Below are 20,243 nucleotides of genomic sequence, written 5' to 3'. Positions count from 1 at the left end.
TAAAGCCCTGCGTCACAAAAAAGAGGATGTAATGTACAAGATCTAATATGTTTTTTTCAAATTTTCAGAACAACATAAAGGTAATTGCCCTTTGCCTGGCCTTTCCATTGCAAGGGCACCACGGGAGAATCAAAACCACAAATCAGATTGGGGAATGCCACTAGATCTAGTGGTGCATCTAGGGGGCGTACCCAGGCCCAAGGAGAGAGCTCTATTCAGGCGTTTACCATCCTTACGGCTCTTTCTAACATGAGGTGAATTGCTGTGTGTTTTGCAGTGGTACTCTGGGCAGGGATTCCCCCCGTATCTTTCTTTTAACCGTCTGACCCATCCGACAAGCATCAAACAAGGAATATATCCCCTAGTGCAATATAGGCATCAACCGTTTGATAATTTTAGGCAAACAATGTCCTAGGAAAAGTCTCTGTTGGAGGCACACTGTCCCACTCCCTTAGAAGAAAAGGAGAGAAAATTGTGAAGGTGAAGTCTTACCCCCAAATGGTCGATATTAGAGAGGGGGCCCAGTCTGGCCTCATCTGGTCTCGAACGGGTGCAAAAGGCTAACCCTTGGCACGGGCTTTGCCCGGGTGTGTGCTACCTGCGTCCCATACAGAGTGACTGATGTGCACTTCTTAAGCTCTGGTCATCACTCCTTAGAGCAGGGGATGACGGGGATTGTAATCCCCTAGTGGCAGTGCCACATCACACAGTTTTCCCCCTGCCATCTGCTCACACATAGCTGAAAGCCCCCAGCCAGTGGGGCTTTGGTGTGCTTCTTAAGCACTGGTCGCAGTTCCTTAGGGCAGGGTGATGATGGGAACTGTAGTCCCTCAGCGGCAGTGACTCGCCACGGTACTTCCCCTGGATGTCTCCTCACACAAAGCTGAAAGTTCCCAGGCAGCGGGACTTTGGCATGCTTTTTAAGTGCTGGTTGTTGCTCCTGAGGGCTGGGTGTGTTGGAGATTGTAGTGCCCCATCAGAAGTATCTCACCATGTAGCTTCGCCCCAGCCATCCCCTCCCACAAAGCTGAAAGCCCCCAGTTATCGAGGCTGCTGCATACTTCTTAAGCACTGGTCATCACTCCTTAGAGCAGGGGATGATGGGGATTGTAGTCCCCAGCAGCATTGTCTCACCAGGTGGCTTCCCCTCGGCAGTGTTTTCACACAAAACTGAAATCACCCAAATGTCAATGTGCATATATTGGCAATGTATGCAGGCCCACTTGATTCATGGCTCATTGGCTGTGGTAGTGTTTGGCCAGGTACGGTTTGAATGCTTATGGCACATGTACCACCACCTGCCCCAATAACTACAGGTGATCATGAGTTCAATTGTCTAGCACCCATACCATGTACAGGACTAACAAATATTTCCCAAAAATATGTGACGGAAAACTTGCATGAGATAGGCTAAGATTTTCAAGAAACAGTATGTTTGCCAAAGCCCAAATTTGAACATGAAACTGGTGGGGTTGCAGTGTAACACATATCCTAGATAACATTATCAATAGTCAACATTACATGTTTATTGGATACTATACACAGTGAAGATCTTTTCAATTGTACTAGTTCTACTATTGTGGGTTCACATCATAGTATGCCCATATATGCAGAAGATGTTTGTGCTTGCTACCCCAGTTGGTACAGTGTGAAAGATTGAAGGCATGATCAGACCTTCATGCTATTAAAAAACCAAATGTTTTGTGATCCATACATGTACCAATAGCTAGATGTGTAGCCAAATTCATGAATCAGATAAACTTGTGTGATCATTTGAGCAAGCTAAGGATCATGAAACAACATTCCATCCGAGGATAAATGCTACACATGTAGTTATGAGGGGGCAAAGTTAAAGTTAAGCATTAATAAGAGCAATTCCAGTGGCCAAATAGCATTTCCCCATTTGTTGCTGTGAGTGTGTAATAAAATTTTCCATGGTAATCATTTACTTTGTTTCACCACTTAGGCCACATTTATCATGGTGTATTGCAACTGTAATCTAGCATCATGGGTACCTTAGCATTCCTCAGAGTACTGCATATCATTAACATGTAAGATGGGTGGATTGAGGAGCATTTTCCAAAATGTCATGGTGGCTTTAAGGATGTATGAGGGAAACTCTAATAGACGATGGGTTTGGATGGTTCATCTTCCCTCTGCCTGTCTGATACACATTGCTAGTGTATTTTCAGCATGGCAAGGTATGGACAATTGGACTGGCAGGTTCTGACAGTATGTGAGGAATCCTACCTTAGTGCACATAGAATAGTTATGGGTACACGTGGCACATGTCACCAGACTATACATGATAATGCAGTCAAATGGCTGCCTCATAGCCTCATAAAACCAATGTCCTACATTAGACACATGATCATACCTTTGTAGTGAGTTTTTCAAAATGTTGCAATGTGGAAAGAACCACATGCATGTCAGCACTGTGTTGGCAGCATAGAGCCCTCTAAGCAGTTCACCTATTGTTGACATTACCCCTACTGCTTTGCACCAAACCTGTCACCCTTGAATCATAGTGGAAGATTACCTCCAAGATACAGCACAACATACCTATAAATTTTCAGATCTACAGCATGCATGTACACACTCCTTACATGGATATGGTTTTACGTAATATGCATCAAGAAAAGAATCCTTGCTGACATGTGTGGACAGACACTAGGCTGTGTAAAGGTCCCCATGGTATTGCTGGAAATGAATTACATGAGCTATGTTTTAGAGTTCCTGGTTTTTCCATCAGTCAATATTGGAGAAATGTCCAACCGATCTGTTTAACGTGAGATAGCTATCCACCCTTCATCCCTGTTTTAACTACTGGGCACAGAGCCAGTCAATGCAGCAATGTGTGTAGCCTTGTAAATTTACCTAATGAGTTAACTAGTGCTGAGGCACAATACCTGCACTTGTTTGACATTACTCACCTAGCATAGGTTATTGACAATAGAATATACTCTGTTGCATGCTGCATAACAAACACCATGGAGTCACTAGGTGGACAATGTGTTCCATTCCATGTGTATACCACATTATAGTTCTAAATCAGTCTCAGTATTATTATGGTTATACGTTTATTTGTGTGGCCACTGCCATTTCATATACCTACAATTCCAGCACCTGAGTATGTTTGCATTGCTAGATTATTAGAACTATATGTTTCAAATAAAGATTGGTTATTTCTCATTCACTAAATGTGGTTTTGGCCTGACATGCCACATGTGATGTTTGGAAAATGTAAGCCTATTATTGATGACAACATGTACAAGTTCAGCTTTGTCTGATACATATTTCCTTCCTCTCCACCAGACAACATGACCGCAGAACAAGAAAAGGCCCATATAATCAGTTTGGAACACAAAGGCCGCACCAGGCACTTTGGCAAGGCCTACAAGCACACTGGGAAGATGTACGAGGGTGGTCGGGACCTGGAGGTCTGGAAGGCATGGACAACAAGGACCAGCGAGGGGAACATCAAGGCAGGATGTGGACGTTCAGCAAAGTGGAGGACTAGAGGCAGTTCCAGGTGCATCAGCTGCTCAGCCATCCCAAGCACCACATCCCTTGACTGCGACCCCAGCAGTGAGCTCAGAGTTTGAGACCCAGGCCCCGAAAGACCTTGCTGACCTGAAGCCGAGGATGGCTGCAATTGAGGCATAAATTGCAACTTTGCGGGACATGGTACAGATATTGCAGCAGTCTGTGGACCGTATCAGTGCCCAAATATAGACCTCCCTTTGGCATTTACCTTTCCACTGTTTTTCACTGTTGTTTTTATAGTTTAGTATTTTAGCACAGGTTAGGATAGGTTTTAGCATAGGGATAGGTTAGGCTAGAATTAGTGCAAGATTTTACTACTGACTTGTTTTTACATAGGGATATGGGTAGGAAGGTTTTTTGTGGGTGGGGGTTTGATGTTTATAGTGTTTTATAAAAAATATATATGTTAAACATATATACCTGTTTAGGTTTTTATGTATAGCTAGTTTTCGCATAGATGTAGTTTATGTTTTTATTGTCTGACTATGTGTATTAAGGGGGTGGGGGTTGATGTTTAACATGTCAGTTGTGGTATATATGTAGAGTAGTGTAATATAAGGTTAGGTAGGTTGAGATGAAGCTAAGTTAAGGTAATGTAGGTTAGTTATCATAGGTTAGCTTAGTCATAGTTTAGATAGGGTAAGTTAGTGTAGTGTAGGTAGTTTCGGATTTTATTATTTCATTATACTTATATTAAACAATGTTTTATACATTCACAACCGCTTAATGATTTACTGTGTAGGAGTTATCATGTATGCTTAGGTTGGTTTATGTACATGCTATAGAATTACCCTGCAGTGTGTGTGTATATGTGTAACTTTGTGAGACTTCTATGGACAAGAGTCAGTCAGTCATGCAATGGAGTCACTTAAGGGATCTTCAACCATGGTTGTGCACTGTAAGTGGCCCCCTTTCTGTGAATGGACACACAGCTCAACACAGGCAGTCACCTACTGTTGCACTGTGTGTGCAAGTTATGCCACATGTTTTGTCGGGATGAATATGTCAACCCTTAATCACAAATCAAGGATGTGTTGGTTCACACACTGATGCCAGCCACCTACACACTCACTGTTGTACCATTTTAATGTAACATCAGTGTTGTTTGCTGGCTAGTATCCATGGAAGTAGCCCCCACCTGCCCAAAAACTTGAATCACCCTTCCAATTGACTATTTGCTAATTGTGGCACTTCAAGCTTGTGAAGTTGGGAAACTGCTTGCTAGTTTAGATGCACAAAGTGCTCACCTTACCTATTCCCCCTTGGCATGTATAGATATTTTTCTATGGGTCCATGTGACACACAATTCCCTTCAGATAGTAGTGGGTCAGTACACCCACCATTGTCTAGTTAGTCCAGTCAGCACTAGACATACAACACACAGGTTAAAGATAGTGTATGTATTCACAAGTGTGTAAACAGGCTGATTCACAGTAGCAGTTCTCGCAGCAAGAAACCAAACATTGTTTGAGAGGTAAAGGATGTCCAGACAGAGTCTATGGGAGATACATACCATGTGACATGTGGAGGAGAGGAGTATTCCAGTGAGGAGGAGGTCCGATTTGCCATTAGGGAATGTAGGCCTCATCAACAGTCCACAAATAGATAAGATTAACAGGTGGACAAGCACCAAGGAAACAGTACCAGGTGACAAGGGCGATGGCATGTTAAACAATACAGGTCCAATGGGAAACTGACCAAGATACTCAAATAAATGTTACTGGCTAGTTTTCCACCAGATAGAGGTAAAGTCCACATCTTCCCCCCTGAAGTGGTTGTGCCTTCCCTTAGGGTCATGAGGTTTGTGCAGAAGGCCTCTGAGGCACACACACACACCAGGGGCTGAAGATGAGGCTCCCCTCCCCAACAGCATTTGCCTGTGCCAACAAGGAAGGTAGCACAGCACTGTGGGGGTCTGCTCCCTTCTCAGCACAGCAACAATGTCACATAAAAGACACCCATTTTTGCAGTACAGGAGTTTTGGTTCCACTCCAAAGATTAAAAGATGGTGCGCAGAGCCTCCAGATGGTTGGAAACCTCAATGGGATCACATCAACAGATGCTGTTGTGATTGCCTCTGCCTCATGACACCAGCGATGTTCCAATCTCTGGAGCAGAGAGTAGATGCCTATTATTGCCTCAGAGGTGTCCTTCTGGGACTGAGGCACATGCAGACTGCCTCTCGGGTGCCTACAATGGTCTCCATCCCTGCCCACACCTTATCTACAATCTGCCGCTGGACTCCTACTGATTGGCATTGAAGGGCTACCTGGGCGTCCTTGGAGTCCAGAGCTGGCCTGGGGTTTGTAGATGGGGTATGTCCCCTTGCAGGCCATTCCTCTGGATACCCATTGATATTGTCAGTGCCTCACATAACCAGAGAAGGTGAAACAATGTAGGATTTACAGAAAAGTGTCCTCGTCCATGAGGGGCAGGATGTTATTGCCAGCAGGTTGGTCATCCAGGACAGGCAGGTGGTCAGGAGTAGTAGTTTCTCCCTCTGCAATAAAATGGAGATATGTAAATGGTGATCTGTGCTAGATGTTGACATGAGTAATCTGGCTGACATGCAGTATTTATCCTCATTAAGTTTCATTTCAACATTGATGTGTAGTACCTTTGTGACTTATATGTATTGAGTAAAAGTGGCACTGTAGTTGCCTTTCAGATGGCAGTCCCTGTGCATTGTTCACCCACCACTGTGGGACAAGGGTGATTGTTTGTGTGGTATCACATATTGCAACACAGTTACACAGCTTGCTGGCCTGCCCCGCCAGTGTTGGTAAACTGAGGTAAGTTCCACATTGTCCTTAGAGATTGACTTTATTTTTCATAATGGTAATACATAATGGGGCACACTGGGTGCAGTGCCACTTTTCTTGCGCCACTTAACGCCCCCCTACCGCCACCATGTGTGTGCCATATTTAATATACGGGGCACCATGGCGGAAGTTAGGGAACTAGGGTTAAAACATTTGATGCTAGTTTGGCGCTTTGCCGGATTAGTGCCAAAAATGTTGATGCTAATCTTGCAAAGTACCTAAAGGCCCATTGAAAACAATGGGAGCCTCATTTTAATGCCTTCTCTGTGCAGGCGTTAAAATTGCTGCAAAAAATGGTGCAAAGAAATTTCTTTACGCTATTTTTTCAGCCCCTCTAACGGGGGAATGCCCTCTTTGTATACATTATGCCTGACGCAGGCACAATGGGGTGCAATGGGTTACAAAGTGGGGCAATGCATGCATTGCCCCACTTTGTAACTATGGAATGGCAATTTTGGCCTTGTTGGGACACATTAGCATAACAACTTTACTAGGGGCTCACCAGGGTGTCATGCATTCTCTCTGCTCACTACTCAGCCACAGCTCCTGTGAAAGTGATGTGGGTTTATTGATGTATTCAATTGGATCCTGCTGTCAGCCTTACACACACTGTACCACAGCTGCCTGCCTTGTGGTGCCGGCTTGCATGCACATTGTGTATTTATGTGGGCGAGGATTATATTGGTCATGCACACTACTCTCCACAGCTAGCAAGCTTGCTACACTACAGGAATGTGTAAGTGCATGTACTTACTATGGCTGTGCTATCTGTAAAAAACAGTGGTTTGGGTGTGGTAACTCTGAGGGGATAAGCCCTGTCAAACTAGGTAGATTGCTCGCACTGACACACCATTTCATCATTGCCAAAGTTAGTTATCTGCTGAGTATCATACATTGTTTGACTCAACCCCACTCACTTGTACATGTACATGACTCCTCTGGCAATCCTCATTTAGGCTCAGGAACTCCACTTACTGTCACACACAGATGGAATCCTGATTATACATTAACTCTCATATGCTGCCAGACCCTACTACACGATTCACCACTTCCAATTGCCCAACATGACTGCCTGTATTTGAGGGCTATGTGTCAAACTGCACCCACACATGCCAGTAGTTTTGATAATCAGTGACATGTACCTAATCTAAATTACCGAAAAACTAGACCCATTCTTCTCAGCCTGCAACCATCACAGAATTATGCACATAGTTTTGGCAACCTAACTCATCCTGTCACTTCAAAATTCCCTGTTTGACATCCTCCTGCTTTGACATATGTAGCCTGGTACAAGATTTCTTCTTCTGTCTCCCTCCTGACATGTGCAGCATCGTCCCCAAGGTCCACATCACATGTAGGATGTAGTACACCTGTGCTCTCTTCTACGTCATCCCTTCCCAGCAGCAACATAAGTGTGACACTATCAGACACAGCAGTGCATGTGTATTGCTCAGGCTAGCTTGCCGTACACACACCACTTCTCACCTCCTTGCTATGCATTGTGCCCCCATTCAAACACAGTGCCAGTTCTATGTCATCAGCCACAGCTATATTGACATGCACTATCAGGGCCCCCCCAGTCTCACACACCATCTATTATTTGGACAAACATACATGTTCCTATTTTATGCATCACTTTCAACCCCCTAAGAATTTACATAAAATAGGGGTTAGGGAGTTGGCCACACATGGAAAGTTACACCTGTGTGCTTACAACTCACATATCTGGGAAGCTGTGTACAATGTAGTGCTTGTGATAATAGGCGTGGCTCTTCACATGCTTCTATGTGGTGAAACAAACAATCTAGCCTCATGTTTCAAGAGGGCATGCTTTATCCAAGTCATGGTGGTCAGGATTCCAGTGTCCTGCCATGTTGTGGCGTTCTAGTCCAGATCTTTTGCTTGGGGCTTGTACTCTTGATCATTAATGTCATACATTGGCCATAGACTGGAGTAAAAATACAGTGGAGTGGGGTAGAGTGTAATAGCATACAGTGGAGTGGCATACATTGGAGTGAGGCCCAATTAAATACCATTGATTGAAGTGGTGTAGAGTGGAATGCCATGCTCTGGAGTGGTGTATAATGTTTAGGGACATGTACTGTGGTAGTTTCACAAAATTTTGAGAATTTTCTACAAAAGTACAGTGTTGTTCATGTAGTAAATCTGAAACTTTACATATGAAGTCTAGTTTATTTTTTGGACTTCCTTGCAACTTTTAGTACGATTGTGCTACAAGATCTCACTCAGCTGAAAAATATTATAGCATACAAAATACTTTGTCTACTTACCTACAGTACCCAAACAAATTATCTGCTCACCCTAATGCCTACTGCTGCCAAAATTCAGCAAAATCCGATTTACCATTTTTGCACTACATGAAATACATAAGTCTATGTAAAATTATTTGGATGTCAAGCCCATTTTGAGCCCCTTCTTTTTATTTGCCCCCTTGACTAAAAACACCTCAAAACTTTCAGTACTATAACAATGAAATGGGGGCTGCGGACCTGAAATTTTTTATGGATATTCAGCAAACAGTTGCAAAGTTATTAAGGGATGAAAATCCCCAAACCCCCTTTCTATGGTAACCCTAACTATAACTAAAGAGTGGCTACTGCCACCTTCTTTTATATATATATAGGCAGTGCTCAGCAGTTTTGCAAATTAGTGTGAGGGGGCAGCGTGGCTCCCTATAGCCCCTGGCACCACAACCTCCCCTAGGCAGTGTTATAATTGAGTGCACAGGTGCCACATAGCTCGCCCGAGCCCCGGAGACCACCATCTCCCCGGGGCTATTCATTGAAGGGGTGCCACACAGCATCTCTCAAGGAGCCAATGATGGCCTTGGGAACCATGACTCACCAGGGCCAGCTCCTGCTATGTCCCGGGGTACCCATCCCCAGGACATAGCTGTTTGCTACAGCTTTGTGACACCTTTGACAGGTACCACTAAGCCACAGCAAACACTTTGCTTGCAGCAAGGGAGAACTGTCAAACAGTTCCCTCTCACTGTAAGCAGAGGTTTTCTCTGTCTCCCTGCATGCAAATATGCAGACAGGGAGACATAGGAGGCAACTGCTCTAAGAGAGAAGGAAGTGTTTTAGCAGCTCCCTCTCAGTGACAGCAATGCTGGCTCCCATAGGAGGTGGAAAGCCAGCTGGGACCATAGGGGCCTTCAGGCTCCCCCCACGGTCCCCAACATTTAGGTCACATTTTCAGGACCCAGGGGATGGGGTCTCTAGGGCCAAGATAGGCTGTGGGGAGGGGGCCTATGTGGCCACCCTCACCCAAAAAAAAAAAAATTAGGCCATGCCCTGGGGGATAGGGTCCCCAGGGAAGGATTAGCCTGAGAAGGAACGCCGTGTGGCACCCCTCCCCCCCAAACAAAACGTTTAGTCTGGTTGTTTTTTCAGTTAATTTCTATGTTTTTTTTTTACGTAAAGTAATTTTAATTACTATACGTTAATCCAACCACTGCCACGCATGGCATTTGGCCATGTGCAGCAGGGGTTGGCTGCAGGGTCACCGTGAGCTCTTAGCCCTGGTGCTGGGGCCCCAAAGGGATCCTCCTCCCACATGGGTAACAAAGCATTTTTCAAAATTGTTTGCCTCTAATTCATTGTAGAGCTGCAAATTTGTGGCAACAGTTTTTTTAAAAACAAGTGGGGGCTCCCATGCTTGTTTAAACAGAGCCCCTAGGTAGGGCTGGTCCTTGGGGCATTGTAATTTTGAATAGGGGGTGTGTGGCCCCCCCAAAGCCCCGGGGACCACCACCTCCCCGGGGCGTATGTCAAAGTAAATGCAGAGGTGGTTGCCCAGCTATCACGCTGCCCAAAGGACCAACACCTTTCCAGGGCACCAATAAAATGTAATGCGGGTGGCCCCCAACCCTCCTACTGCTCCGGGGACCACCAACTGCCCGGCGATATAATTAAATGTAATGCAGGGGGTGCCCCCCCCACTGCCCCTGGGACTGCCACCTCCCTGAGGCTTTAATCAAACAGAGTACATGGGGACTACCCCCTCCTCCGCAGCCCTGTGAACTGCCACCTCCCTGGGGCTACATGAATCTCTTACAACAAGAAAAGTCCATAAATTTAAAACTGGGGATTATTGTACATACCAAATTTCTAAATGACAAAGAGGTAATTACCAGGTGATTACCTCCCGTATAATATTCTAGTCTTATTGCCACTTCGATGTGTTAGTTGTATAATAAATTGAGTATCGGACCGATTTACGAAAATTAGTAAGTCAGAGTAAAACTGCCACCACAATTAAGTAAACATTTGTAAAAACATACCTATAATAGAATGTCTTCCGTGCATGGTAATAGTTCAGAGATATTCAAAAAAGTATGGCCATGATAACCCTGTTAGGGAAATAGTAACCATTGAAATAATTATTGCAGTGAGCAATCCATGCTGCCCAAATAATATCCTATACTCCATAGTTTTTACACAACAAGGCTAGACATCTAATGTTGGATACTGATGACGCAGAAAAAGAAAGACTAACAAATATTCATATATCATGTAACAAAATCGTATAAGGAAATGTGATTTTAGCAAAAGAAAAATAATGTATGTGGGAAAATGTGCCAACGAGGTAGTTCGCCATTGTTATAAACGAGCTTAATTAATCATGAAGAATCGATAAATGTAGTAATCCGTCATAATTGCAAATGTATTCTATGATTTTCTTGTTGAAACTGTTTTATGATTAGCTTAAATTTAGCAGAGGCTTTGGCCTAGTTTGCCTGGTCTCAAATGTAACTACGTGGTTTTCACTTGTGTTAACAAAAACGTGTTTTACTTTAAGGTTGTATTTTTCCAGTAGAAATGACTAATACACTTATCTCAAGGTTTCGTGCTAGGCTAGTTTCGTCTCCTTTGAAGCAAGGTCAGTTTCTGCAGGTGCAGACAATAAAGACTCTGATATAGAAATAATTGGCAAACTTTGTTGCAACTTGTGTTCCAAGGCTCCAAGGACACCTTTTGCATAAATGAGTACTAAGAGAAAGACACTATTCATTAGTCAAAAGGAAGCCACCCTATAAACCCTCCAATGGAAGACCCTGAAGAATTTGGAACGTTTCTTACTTAAACCCACCGGACAAAGAGAAGTCAGCTATTTTCTTTGTTGCCATTTTGAAGCCAGATTCAAGATGCCATTTTAAATGACACTTTGATGCCTTTTCTCTGTCGCAGAGAGAGACTTTAAGAATTCTCACCCTAGAGACTTTAACTTTAACTTTACCCCGTCTTGCCCATGTGATAACTTTTGCCCCATTTTTCCTTGCTGCCGCAAGGAAAACTTGCGTTAACTTTGCCCCTTTGAAATCTGTCCCATGCTGATCGAACCGGTACCTGAAGGACGAAGACTTACCTTGAATGCTGATTGTAATTGGTAATTATGAAAGGATAATTGTATTATGCATTGTGTTTTCCTTCTTAGGTACCAACTGCGTATTTTGATAGGGCCCAAGCTAGAAGTTTTCTAAATTCATGTTGACTAAATTCGTTTTGCATGAAGCCCCACATGCCAATGCTAATTAGAGGATAGTTGAGGTATTCATTTGATGCACCATGCTAAATTGAAATCTTGTTATGCTGACCGATGTATGAAATTAGTCAAATTCAGTTACTCTTGTTGGTGATTTGTATTGCTATAGCCGAGTGCATTATAATCCAAATCTTGCGTAGATTGCGTTTCTTCCGTCGCTATGGACAGCTAGTAATGTTCGTATATGTATACCATCTGATTTTGAGACTTACTTATATTGTGCTAGCTTTGTTAATATAGGGAAATAAACTCATTAACCTTTAATAAACAGGTGTGGTTATTCATGACTGAAAGGTCATGGTGTGTCAAATTACTGATTACTATTGATTCTGAAATTGTTGATTGATTACTAATCGAGTATGGATTGTTGATTATAAAGGATTATTAACTATTAATTTGAGGGATCCGACTATTTTGGATGTGGAGAACCCAACTCGGTCAAAAGGTTCACCGACCTCCGGCGTGTCCAAATATAAGTAATTTATAAGGACTGGACGCGCTATCAATACCACCACACTGTGTTAAGGTTAACCAGGAAATCATTAAACAACATATTTTAAAAAAAACTAATGTACCTAAAGTGTGTGGAGAAGGGAGGAAATGGGAAATATAAGTGAAAACCTTCCACCCAAACATGTCCCTACTAATATTGGTGGTGCCCACACTATTGTTACAAAGTAAAAAAACCAAGTCCTGACTCTTCACATAATTTCTAAACGGAATGTTCACAGAGTCAACCGCACTACTGCCATTGTTTGAAACATGCTTAAGTATGTAACATCATGAAACACTATGAATTCTCAGGGCTGAAAATAAATGGTTAAAAGACAGCTGAGGATAAATATTACTGTAAGGGAGAGACACTTATATTCTCAAAGTAACCACTGTAACCACCGCAAGGCAGAATAAGCCGAATGACCGTCATGCTGAATCACGCATGGCAAATTACTTCCCATAATACTCCTGATTTACAACATCTCACACCCAGTGAATGTCTGGCTTTTGGACTCACCTTAGAGTTAGTGAAGGTGAAGAATAGTAAAGAATGTCGTAGTCGTGCGAGAGGAGCCGGAGTGCGAGTGTGTGTTTATAGAGTATTTTCATGGCAGTAGAGAGAGGACTGCATTCACACAAGAGTAGCGCTATATACGGAGGAAAAGGAGGCACCATTTGAAATATGAGAATTACAATGGTAATGCTCTTTTCTTTTTCAAGGATTACATATGTGCACGTCCCATTCCACAGATGAGTTTTCATAAACAAATATCATATGCTGTATGGTGATCGCATATCAATAACACAACAAAACATCATTTTAGACATAGAAGTAAGACTAACACTGGAAACAAGAATGTGGACCACAGAGAGAAATTATTTTTACATCATGGAATCACCCAAAACACCATCCCAAAAGTGGGAGGTACATATTAGATTAACAGGAGGATTTACCAAACCCACACTCAATGTCAATTAGCTAGAGATAATCTCTAGGCCCCCATGTAAAACATGTTACAAGACTTAAGATACAGATGAATATAACACATGAACTGTGACTGAATATAGTATATGGTAAAACAGGGTGTTCCTTCAGATCATGTATTGGTTCAATTTCACATGTAAATCCTTATCGGTATACAGACCCTGTTCCACCGCTCATAGCCGAATAATCCATTTGATTTCCATGCATCTTAATGTCAAGGTCCTGTCACCACCCCGTGGTGAGGCTCCTATTGCATCAATACCATGGAAAGTTATGCCCAAGATTTCTCTTTGTCCATGAACAGTATTGTAATGTGTAACAAAGGGACAGCCTCTCTTGTTATGTCTGATCACCCTCGTATGTTTCTGGATCCTTTCTTTGAATGGTCTTATCGAACTGCCCACATAGATACGTTCTCACACACACATATTAGACAGTAGACTACATACCTAGTGTTTCAGTTAATACATTTCATAATCTTGTGTGAGACTTTCTTTTTAGACTGAAACATAACAGTCTTATTCTTGGCATAGCCACAAATATTGCAATGACCACATTTGTAGAAACCACAAGGTGGTTTCAGGTTGTAAGTAACTGTGACATAGAATATCCCTTAATGTATGGCCCCTACTATTTGTGAAGCTTGGTTTGAATGTAATTCCATCCTTAAGTGTGTTGTCAGCTAGTAAAAGGGACCAGTGTTTGTGAAAACTCTTGTAGCTCTAGGAACTAAGAGCACTGTAAGGTGTAATGAGAGAACATTTTCTCTGTTCCCTGTGTTTACCCTTGTTTGAGGTAGTCAGGAAAGTTTCCTGTTACTAGCCCCATTTATTAGGCTAGTGGGATAGCCCGGTATCATAAATCGCTTCTCCATCTGATGTAATTCAGTCTTGAATTCAGTTTCCTGACTACAATTTCACTTTCACGGATTCTGGTGGCTTCCCCATAAGGTATGGCCCTAATTTGGGATTGAGGATGAGCGCTTCTGGCATGCAGTGTAGAATTACAGGCTGTGGGTTTCCTATAAATCTTGAAACAAATTTTCTTATTCTCTATGTACAGAGTAACATACAAATGTGAGTAGTGCTGCGTTGACTTGAAAATGTAATGTTATAGGTGTTGTTGTTAAGATGTTGGATGAACTGACAGAGGGAGTTGGAATCACCTGACCAGAACATCAATACATTGTCGATGTATCTGCCCCAATAGATAACATGTTGAATCAAATCAGGAGGGTATTCCTGCCACAAATGTACTCTCTCAAAAAAAACATATACAGACTAGCAAAAGATAGAGATAATTTTGCCCCATAGCTACTACCTGTGTTTGACAGTACCATGCTGCATTATGTGTAAACACATTGTTATTTAAAACAGTCTCAACTAAATCCATCAACATATTTGAGTGTTCAAGCAAGGTAGCATCTTGTTTGTCTAAGAAATGATGTATGGCAACCATACCTCAGCCCTGGGGATGCTAGTGTACAGTGAAGCAACATCAACAGTTACCAAACAATGTCATTCTGTCCAAAGTCACTGATTTTACATAGCAGATCCTTTGTGTCTCTAATGTATGATGGCGAATTGCGTACAAAGAGCAGTAAAAAAATATCAATAAATTCTGACAGTTTCTCTGTAGGTGATCCTATCCCTGATATAGTGAGCCTTTCTGGTGGGAAGGATTCAGTCTTGTGTATTTTAGGAAGAGTATATATACATGGTGATTTAGGTGTGGGGTTATAGATGTACCGATATTCTATGTCTGTGATAAGACACAGGCCCTCATTATAACTTTGACGGTATTGACCGCCTACAGCCGCGGTGACGGCCCCAAAAACACCATCAATGCGGCTACCTACCATCCACCATATTATGACCGTAGCTGGAATTCCGTCAGAAGTATGGCGGAATTCCAGCTGCGGCCTTGACGGCGGATGGCGGTAAGGTGGCGCTGCTGCCAGCAGCAGCGCCACACCAATAGACCGCCGCAGACCGTATCACGACTCATGATACAGCCTGGCGGTGTTCCACTGGCAGACGCTGCTGCTGGCAACAGCGCCCCATCCCGTCTCCTGCTGGAAGACCCCGTCACAAAAGGTAAGTCGGGTGCTCCGACAGGGGAGAGGGGTAGGGGGTGTTTGTGTGTGTGTGTGTGGGTGTATGTTTGTGTGTGCGTGCATGTGGGTGTGGGGCATATGGGTGTGTGGCATGTGGAATGCGTGTGTGCATGCATGGTTGTGAGTGTGCGTGTATGTTGTATTGTCTGAATGCGTAGGTGTGTGTATGTATGTCAGTATGTGTGGATGTGTGTGTGAATGGATGTTTGCATATGTGGATGAATGTGGGTATGAGTGTGTGTATGCATGTGTATGATGGTGTGTGAATGTGTGCATATGTCGTGGGGGGTTTGGAGTGGGAGAGAAAGTGTGGGGGAGGACTCGGGGGAGTTGGAGGGGGGCAGGGGAGACCCCTATCTGTGACAGGGAAGGGGTTCCCTGTCACTGACAGTGCCTACTGCCATGGTTTTCATGGCAGTAAGGAAGCCACGAAAACCATGGTGGTAGGCGGGATCATAATCCCGCGGGTAGGATAGTGACGGCCACCTGGCTGGAGACTGAAGTCTCCAGCTCGGCAGCTGTTACCCCCCTGGCGGACGGAGTACTGCCAGCCTGTTGGCAGTACTCTTCTCCAAAATACTGCCATCCACCAGGGTCATAATGAGGGCCTCAGATCTCTCCAATGACTCAACTTCTTTTGTATGATACTGCTGACCTCATGTAATGGATTGTGTGTGAGTTTGCAATACTCTGAAGTATCCGCTAAGTATCGATCAATCTCCTTAATGTAGTAATCTTTGTTCATTATTACTATATTCCCACCCTTATTAGCGTTGATGATGATGTTATGTGCCTCAGAGAGTGATTGGAGTGCCTCTTTTTCTTCTCTAGTGATATTATATTGGATGGTCTTGCGTCATGTTGTGTACAGGTCCTCTAATTTATAAAGCTATGTAGTAAGCCGTTTATGAAAAATGTCAATCACATTGTCAGGAGTGAAGCTTGGTGTAAATTTAGAACAAGTTTTTAGTCCAATGTCCACCTGGAGATTGGAGTCTATATTAAGATCCTCCAAAATGTCCAAAAATGAAGGGGTGAACTCCAAGGTGTGTTCTGTGGACAGTATAATTTGTATGTCTCATTTCCTTAATGGTCACGTTACAGGGTATAGCAGTTTCAGTAGTGGAAACAGCTGGTACATTTTTCTCCCAAACAAATTTGTATAGCTTGCATTTCCGAATGAACTTGAACAAACTAATGTGTAATTCTGTGAAGTTGGGTAAAGATGTAGGAATGAAGCCCAAACCTTTGCTGAGAATTTTTATTTGTTGTGGATGTAGATCAAAATCTGATAGATTAACAATGGAAATTTCATTATAGGAGCTTCCGAGATCCTGTGAATTGCAAACTAGTTCCTCTGAATTTGGGAAATTGATCTCGTGGGAACTCCCTTCTTGTTCTTTCTGCAATTTTTCTACTTTTTCCTTGCCGTCTTCTGGTCCTCTTACGTATGTTTCTTGTCTTTTGCAAGGTTGTTTGTGTCCTTTGTGTTATCTCTCCAATTCTAATAAAAAGGACATTTGTTCACAGAGGTGCCACTATGTTGCCTAGCCGAATTATTAAAATCTCCACTCATTGCACTCGAGACACTAGAGACTTCTGTGTCACTGGTAGAGGCAACTGAGGATAAATCAGTATTGGCCCTAGGGTGGGTGTCTTCAGGTTTGTCAACTTTTATGTTATCAAACTTACATGCATTGGAGGAGAACCTACCATTCTTGTAATCATTTGCATCCCTCCTTAGGTTCCGCACATTTTTCTCCTTAATATAGAGTTGATGGTTATGGAGAACTTCCTTAAGGATCTTATAGTTTTTCTCAGATAACTCAGCATCCATGATTTCCTTTTCTAATGTTTGAATGTCCTGTCATAGTTTGTCTACTTTGTTTATGGCGTCCCCAATCCAGATATCCATCATCCCATATGAAGATGTAATTAGAAGTTGCTCCCATTCTTTGAGGAGATCAGGACTTAAGTCCTCAAAAGAGGGGAAGAGAACCACTCGTAGTCCTCTGGGAATTTGTTTTCAATATATTTCTGTAAGATGGTGAAATCACACCATCTTGATAATTCCATTTCATTTTTAGGCCTTCCTTGTTATTACCCATCATACTAGTAGATGCCACTTGTATGTTTTTCTGGAACATTTCTTCTAAAAGAGTATATCTTCAAAGGTAGCCATATTGTAACACAGAAAATCACTGCACAGTCAAGTAACAAATATTTACCCCAATTCATATAGGAGGAGTGCAGAACAGCATAACATTAATGATCTATAAAAAATAGGTGGCTGTGCTTTCGGGTTCACACATCCCAAGTGCACAAACAAAATGCTGGGGGAAAACTGTGATTTATAAGCTTGCACAATGTCCACCAGGTGTCGTCCTGGTATTCGCACCCAACCACCAAGGGTGTGGTTTGCCCAACCAGAAATCCAATTGGGACTGAATGAATTTTTAAGATTGCCAAGGCACACTGCACTGGTCCACAAAGTCTGTATTGTGTATAATATGTACAGAAAAGTTCTGAACACATATTGTTGCTGGTTAAGATTTATTCTTCCCAAGACCACGATGATTCCAATAACAACAGCCGACCTGTGTTTCATCAGGAAGACTTTCTCTAAAGATTAATATACAAAAAGAAAGTTCACTCGAGTAGACTGACAATAACAGGGAATCATAAAGGTAATAGAATTGAAAAAACAATTTAGTTGTGAAGATTGTGACCTTCACTCACAAAATTCAAGTGAGTGACCCGCAAGGAATTTTTGAATGAAATAGAGTGATTAATAATCTCTTGGTGTCCATGGTACTCAATTATGAAGTTATATATGGTTAAAAGATAAAGCACACATGCAAGGTGTGATTATTGTGTCTCGAGTTTCCAGGTAAAAAAACATGCACATCACAAAATGGTATTCAAGAATCTATTTGTTCAATACTATCTCTCATGACAGGACAAATCCATGAATTGAAAACCAGGGATTATTGTCCACACCAAATTTCTAAATGTCAAAGTGGTTTTGAATCTCAAATGCATTTGAACTAATGCTTTTTACATTAATATTTTTATTCACAGGTGGGGTGCACTTTTTGAATTATCTTTGGTGGTGGACTTCATGATAGATTCATTTGTGCCTTTGGATTGGAACAGCAAAAGAGCTTTTGTATCTTTTTAAATGCCCACTTGGGCAGCATGTAATGATTGGGGTAGTAAGAAACAAATGAAATATGTCTCGATGTGTGAACTCATAAAAAGAGGAGTGAAATGGAGGATTCCTAATGGGAATTAATAATGTTAAGTTCCAATGACAGCACATGGTTTTATTAGAAGATATTCCAGAACGGCAGAATTTTTCTTAGTACAGCAAAAGGAATTTTGATGGGGATATTCCTGCTTAGTGATCGCCAATTTATGTAAATACTGTGTTCTGAATAATGATTAAGCTTTGGTAACCAACTTTGGTCAGGATAATTCATCTAATAATGATAGATAAATGATGGCTTAATATATGTGAGGGGCAATGATTCTTAAGTAACCATCAAGGTAGGGCTACGGCAGCTACATTTGTTTGGCATTAATAGAGAATAACATGTTTAAAGATGGCCGATGTTTCTCTGAATGCAGTAGGAAGCCTGACAAGGATAGTCCATCGTCTATGTTGTTTTTTTACACTGAAGCACGTTGATTTAAAAAAGGTGATAAATGGGCATTATGTTTACTCGTGAACAAGAAAACAAAGGTTTCTGAAATGCGTTGGGTGTTGCCACAACAATGAACTGTTTGTTTGCTCAAAAGACGACTGTGGCCTTGGCAGTGTTTAATTTCTTGAGGATTGGCGACAAGAAGCATTTTCCAAGAGGAGAAGCATTAGTATTGATTTATGGGGGTTTGCAACCTCATCAAGGCTTGCCACAATGGGTCTATGACAGGAATGGGTTAAAGAATTTGATATATATATATATATATAGTGCAATCATTGTGTAATAAACAAATATATACCATAGAGGGGACTAGCGTAGAATGTGGCGGTATAGACTAGAGTGGCATAGAAAGGAGTGGCATTGAGTGGAATGGGGTAGAGTAGTGAGGTTAGAGTGCAGTGGCATACAGTGAAATACCGGATGTCGCAGTGGCATACAGTGGAGAGACATACACTGGAGTGCCATAAAGTGGAATAGCAAAGAGTGAAGTGCCATTCAGTGGAGCTGCGTACAGTGAAATAAAGTAGAGTGGATTGGTGTACAATATTGTCGTGCATAGTGTAGTGGTGTACAATGTAGTGTGTTAGTGTAGATAGGCATACAGTGGAATAGTGTAGAGTTGAGTAGGATACTCTGGAAAGGCACAGAGTGGAGTAGCATACAATGGAGTGTTCTAGAATTGATTGGCATACAATGGTTGCCATACAGTAGAATAGTGTACAGTAGAGTGGGGTAGAGTGGGATGGTGTAGAGTAGAATAGCATAGAGTGGAATAGCATGCAGTTTAGTGGCTTACAGTAGAGTCAAATGACGGATAGTGGAATGGCATACAGTGAAGTGGAATAGAGTGGAATAGAGTGAAATGTTGTAGAATGGAGTACCGTAGAGAGGCATAAAGTTGAGTACAGTCGAGTAGAGTACAGTGGAGTTGCATACAGTGAAATAAAGTAGAATGGATTGGCATACAGTGTAGTGGTCTACAGTGCAGTGGCATACAGTGGAAT

The sequence above is a fragment of the Pleurodeles waltl genome, chromosome 5, assembly GCF_031143425.1.
Source record: "Pleurodeles waltl isolate 20211129_DDA chromosome 5, aPleWal1.hap1.20221129, whole genome shotgun sequence".
NCBI lineage: Eukaryota > Metazoa > Chordata > Amphibia > Caudata > Salamandridae > Pleurodeles > Pleurodeles waltl.
The sequence above is the reverse complement of the archived record's forward strand: the minus strand, read 5'-3'. Positions refer to the sequence as shown.